Source organism: Chrysochloris asiatica, unplaced genomic scaffold, assembly GCF_000296735.1.
Source record: "Chrysochloris asiatica unplaced genomic scaffold, ChrAsi1.0 scaffold00006, whole genome shotgun sequence".
Classification (NCBI taxonomy): Eukaryota; Metazoa; Chordata; class Mammalia; order Afrosoricida; family Chrysochloridae; genus Chrysochloris; species Chrysochloris asiatica.
In genome coordinates, this window is record NW_006408524.1 from 28,230,651 (window position 1) to 28,237,199 (window position 6,549).

Here is a 6,549-nt window from a genome sequence, read left to right on the forward strand (position 1 = left end):
CGAAAGCTGGACAGTGAATAAGGAAGATCATAGAAGAATTGATGCCTTTGAGTTGTGGTGTTGGAGGAGAATAGTGAAAAGTGCCATGGACTGCCAAAAGAACCTATAGATCTGTTTTGGAAGAAGTGCAGCCAGAGTGCTCCTTGGAGGCCAAGATGGCTAGGCTTTGTCTCTCATACTTTGGACACACTGTCCAGAGAGAACAGTCGCTGGAGAAGAATGTCATGCTGGGTAAGGTGGAGGGTCAGAGAAAAAGAGGAAGACCCCCTACGAGATGGATCAGCCAGGTGACATCATTGATGGCATCAAGTGTGGCGGCGGTAGTGAAGTTGGCCCAGGATTGGACATTGTTTCGTTCTGCTGTGCATGGGGTCGCTATGAGTCTATTCTGACTCGATGGCACCTGACAACAACAACATTCTTTTCTGAAAGTTTTCTAAAATTGCTTTATGAAAGCATTTATAACTAGTTTTAGAAATACAGATAATTAAATTAACTATTGTTAACAAATATGAACTAGATTCTATTTTAACATTAAATTCCTTTTGTGAACACATTTGATGGTATGTTGACTAATTCAACAAACTGAATTCCATTGAAAATAATGACAACTAAATTAAGTTTTCTTAAGATATTGCAAATTGTTAAGCTCTTATATTTTACAGATAAAAATAACAATTATTTCACCAAATCCATGCTGTATAATGTACAGAATCCAGGAAATATAAAACAAAAGTGCATTGCATTTGTATTGGGTAATTTTTTTTTAAAAAAAGTAAGTAGGTAAAACTACTGCAGATTTCTAAAATATTTTCAATAGGAAGACAGAAAAAATATTTAAAAAATACATTTCTAAGAAATTACATAGAAAGGTACTTAACAAAATCTCTAGCACACAAAGTTTATTTAGAACTACATTTTGACTGTTTTCAGAATTGATTTGCCCATGACAATCAAGTTTATTTCAGTCAATGAAAATAAAAACAATTGTTTTCTATAAAATAACAATTTGATGCCAGAACCTTAGTGTTTAACTAACACCTTAAAATTCAAATTCACTTTTATTAAATAAAAGGACCAAAGGGTAGTTCTGAAACTGCTCAGTGAATTCAATCAGCATTTACCTAAGCTCCTATATACCAGGCACAATGCTTAGATGTTGAGAAAAGTGTAAAGATACACAATTTGCCCTCCAAAAACTCATTCTAGCAGAGTAGACCAAAATGTATAAATCACAATGTTAAGAGTAAGCTGGTGAGTAAGAGCCTAGACTACAACCACTTAACTAAACAAAACACTAGGGAAAACAAGCCACAGTGGCTCCCTACAATAAACACTGGACTATGAACCACAAGTTGCTGCTCCTTGGAAACCCTATACAGGATTGTTATGAGTCAGAATTGACTTGACAACACTAACAACAACAAAGTCAGCATTCTTCATCTGTTAAGTGAAGCATGGCAGTTGTACTTATCTTATTTCACTGGGTTTTATCTAGCTTTTGCTAGATAAATAATACACATAGAACTCTTAGAACAATACCTCGTAGTACATTATTAACATTGAGGGCATACAGAAAAAGGAGCTAAATGTTAGCTCGCTATTTGATGGGGTGACAGGAAACCAGAGACAGAGACAACAATATCAAGCATCCTAGTGGAAATTACTCAACTGGACTCACTCAGTAACAATACTGAATTTCAGATCCACAGTTTAAAATCTGCAATTTAAAAACAAAAAGTAGAGCTCTACTTCTCAAAGAATTCCTACAGAAAATCCAAGCTTGGAGTCAACAAACGAAAAGACAGTATAGTGGAGAGGTGTTATTCAGGAAAATTAAGACCCTATAAACAGACTACCCTTTGACCTGGCTAATTACACCTAGGAGTCCTGGTGTGGTGCTGTGGGTTAATGTACCAGACTACAAAGCCGTTTGAACTGCAAGGTCAGTGGTTCAAACTCACCAGCTGCTCCTCAGAAATCCTATACAGGGTTGTTATGGTTCGGAGCCAACTCGATGGCACTTAACAATGTCAACAGTCAATGACACCTAGGAACATACTTGACCCATTAGACTAATGAAAGAAAACCAGTTGTGCTGTGAGATGACAGCAAGAACATCAAACAGGAACAAAGCAAAAGGTCACTTAAAAAAACATGAAAGAAATAAAAGATTAATGTGAATGTTGAAAGACACTCCAAAATTTACCCTCAAGAATAGACACACAAGAGCAAATGGAAGAAATGAGGAAGTCAAAAGAGCTGAAAATTTCAAAGGGCAGCTCAAAAAGACAAAGTCAAGTATTATAATGAAATGTGCAAAGACCTGGAGTTAAAAAACTAGAAGGGAAGAACACACTCAGCATTTCTCAAGCTGAAAGAAGTGAATAAAAACTTCAAACCTTTACTTGCAATACTGAAGGATAATATGGGCAAAATACTGTCCTGGTGTGGCGCTATGGGTTAATGTGCTGGACTGTAAGGTCAGTTTGATAGGGTTTCCAAGGAGCAGCTCCTTGGAAACCATATACAGGGTTGCTATGAGTCGGAATGGACTCAATGGCACCTAAAAACAGCAAGAACATGGACAAAATATTGAATGATGCAGAAAGCATGAAAAGAAAATGGAAGGAATATACAGAGCAATGTACCAAAAAGAAATGGTCAATGTTCAACCATTTCAAAAAGCAGTATATGCAGCATACACAGAATAGACAAGGATGGGCAACTTGGATATTGACTATCCAAAATTGGGGGAGGGGGGGTTACAAAGGCAAGAAGTGACTGGCTTACAAGCTTTCAAGAGGGAACCTAGATCCAGAGAGTGTGGAACAAGGTAGAATTCTCCACTGAGTAGTATCCAATCTGTCTAGGCAGGACTGAATAAAGGAAATGTGGATAGGTCTCTTGTGATTCAAGGGTGAATAACTGCTACCAGGACTGATTGTGAAGGTTGTAAACGTAAAAGTGGGCATTTTGTGGCAAGGAGGGGAGTGACTGACTTTGTGGGCAGGGAGCGGAGGTCCCTGGAACCATGAAGGGAGAAGAGTGGAGAGCGGAACCCTACTCAGAGAGGCAGCGATCCCTGAGATGGAGGCAGAGATGATGGCACGGAGAGATGGAGCAGCTGGGGACTCAGGACCCAGGGAGGAAGAAGGGCTGTGTGCTAATGACGGGGGTGGGGGTGGGGGGATAAGTAGGCTTATAGGATGCACCCTTTTGTTGACTGGTGATGCGTGGAGGGGATTGTAACCATAGCAATGAAACAATATACGATTAAGATGAATGTAAAACTAATGTTCTCCCACGTAAACTGTCACATAATTCACAATAAAACTTCAAAAAAAAAAAAAAAAAAAAAGCAGTATATGATAAAGAACCAATGTTACTGAAGGAAGAAGTTCAAGCTGCACTCAAAGCATTGACAAAAAAAAGGAAACAAACAAGTCTCCAAGAATTGATGGAATACAAACTGAAATATTTCAACAAACTGATGAAGCACTGGAGGCACTCACTCATCTATGCCAAGAAATTTGGAAGACAGCTACCACTAACCATCTAGAAGAAATCCATATTTGTGACCATTCCAAAGCCAGGTGATCCAACGAAATGAGGACATCATCCAACTATATCATTAATATTTGTTGTTGTTGTTAAGTGCCGTCGAGTCGGTTCCGACCCATAGCGACCCTGTACAGGGTTTCCGAGGGTGTAAATCCTTACGGGAGTAGAAAGCCTCATCTTTCTCCGGCAGAGCAGCTGGTAGTTTCCAACCGCTGACCTTAAGGTTCACAGCCCGATTCGTAACCACTACGCTACCAGAGCTCCTTATCATTAATATATACAAGTAAAATTTTTCTTAAGATAATTAAAAAACTGCCAGAAATTCAGACGGGATTCAGAAGAGGATATGGGAATAGGGATATAATTACTGATGTCACATCGATGTTGGCTAAAAGCAGAGAATACCAGAAAGATGTTGTTTATCTGGGCTTTATTGGCTATGCAAAGGCTTTTGATTGTATAGATCATGACAAGCTATGGCTATAACACTGTCAAGAATGACTATTACAGAACATTTCATTGTGCTCATGAGGAACCAATACATAAACCAAAAGGCAGTTGTTCAAACAGAACAAGGGGATACTGAATACTGGTTTAAAATCAGAAAAGGTGTGTGTCAAGGTTGTATTCTTCCACTATATTTATTCGGTCTGCATGCTGAGCAAATAATCTGAGAAACTGAATTATACAAAGAACCTGGCATCAGAATTGGAGGAACACTCATTAGCAGCCTGTGATATGTGGATGATACACCTTGCTTGCTGAAAGTGAAGAGGACCAAAAATACTGATGAAGGTCAAAGACCACAGCCTTCAGTATGGATTGGACCTCAACGTATAGGAAACAAAAGTCCTCACAACTGGACCAATAAACAACATCAAGAAACATGGAGAAAAGATTGAAGTTGTCAAAAATTTCATTTTGCTTGGATTCACAAATCAACACTCAAGAAAGCAGTCAATAAATCAAATGGTGCATTACATTAGGCAAATCTGCAGCACAAGACCTCTTTAAAGCACTCAAAAACAAAGGTAACAGTTTGAGGACTAAGGTGACACAAGCTATAGTATTCTCAATAGCCTCATATTAAAGTTGGACAGTGAATAAGAAAGCCCATCGAAGAATTGATGCCTTTTAGAATTGTAATGTTAGAGAAGAATATTGAAGGTACCATGGACTTTCAGAACAACAAATAGGTCTGTACTGGAAGAAGTACAGTCCGAATACTCCTTAGAAACCAGGATGGTGAGACTTCATCTCTCATAATTTGGACATATTATCAGGAGGGACCAGTCCCTGGTGGACGACAACACATTTGATAAAGTGGAGAGTCAGTGAAAAAGAAGACAGACCCCCTATTGAGATGGCCTGACACAGTGACATCAGCAATAAGCTCTAGCTTAACCACATGGTGCATGATCGGGCAGCATTTCATTCTGTTGTGCATCGGGTCTCTATGAGTGGGAGCCAAGTCAATAGCACTTAACAACAGCAACGACATATGGGGTTGTCATGGTTTGGGAGTTACTTGACAGCAAGTGTTTATTATCATTTTTAATATACTTCAAACTTCTTTGCAAAGACAGTATATGTTCTGCTTGCCATGGGCTCGTACGCAGAAACTGAAGTTAGAGAGCAGAGGCTAAAATAAATCTGGCTCTTCAGAACAGACACTAATGGCAGAAGGATGGAGGAAAAGAGACTCTGTCGAGGACTGAATACACTAAAGCAGTGTTTTTCAAACAGAAAGCTATTAGCATTTGGGGACCAAAACTATCTTTCACGAAGGATCATCCTCTACCAAATGCCTGTAGTATTTCACAGTTATTCGACAACCAAACATTCTCCGTACCACATTTCCTAATACTTTCAGGTGTGGTGCCAGTAAGAGTCTGTTCAGTCCCCTCCTATTCCAGGGAGAGGTTTAGGGTACTTCATGGTTATAAAGAGGACAGACTTCATAGTTATAAAGCAAAACCTCATTAGATATATGTTCTGGATTAGTTAACCAAGTCCTTTATTCATAAATATACACCATCAACAGAAAGTCACCATACAGCTGAAGAAAAACATCAGTGATAATCGACAAAGCTGAACAAACTAAACTAGGGGGGAAAACAGATGGTGTTGAGAATATAAGTTTTAAAGGGCATTTTAATAGCTTTCTTAGAGATTATCAAAGGCTACTGCTTTCATATATTAAAAAAGAGAAAATGGAGCAGCCTGAGAATAAGAAAAAAATCTTGACAATTAAAAATATTACTGTCAAAAAAGTAAATAAAAGGGAAACAACAGACTAACAGAATGATAAAGTTGAAGCTACAAAGTCAAATCAAAATAATCTCCTATATGCAGAATGAACAGGAAAGAGATGGAAAACAGGGGAGAAAAGTTACAAGCTAAATAAGTATGTCTGACAGTGCCTATGTTAAGACTGTCATAAGAAAAGATCAAGGCAAGGGTAAGAGGAAACAGTTGAAGAAATATTAGAAGAAAATGATCCTGGGTTTAAAAGACACACAAAATTTAAGAATGCAAGGCTTTCCAGATTCAATGCAAAAAGGTCTAGACACATGTTAAGTGAAATCTCAGAATGTTAACAATTGAAAGTCAGAATTTCCAGGGAAAAAAGAAATTAGTTATATAAAACGAACAAAAATCAGACTTGCATGACATTTCTTACTGGTAATACTAAATACCAGGAAAAAATGGAATAAAGATTTCTAAGTTTTTATTGAAAGTAACAAAAAAATGAAAAACCAAAAAACCCTTTACATTGATATTATATTTTTTAGAAGGGCTCATTATATATTCACACATGTATATCTCGTAGATACATACACAAATACAAGGTAAAAGAAACAGTCAATTATATTGAAATATACAGACAAAATTTATGTCTTTATATTTATATTGCTAATATACATTTATATGTATAAGAATTTGGTTATTTCATTTACTTTTTAATTTCCTAGTGACCTTTCT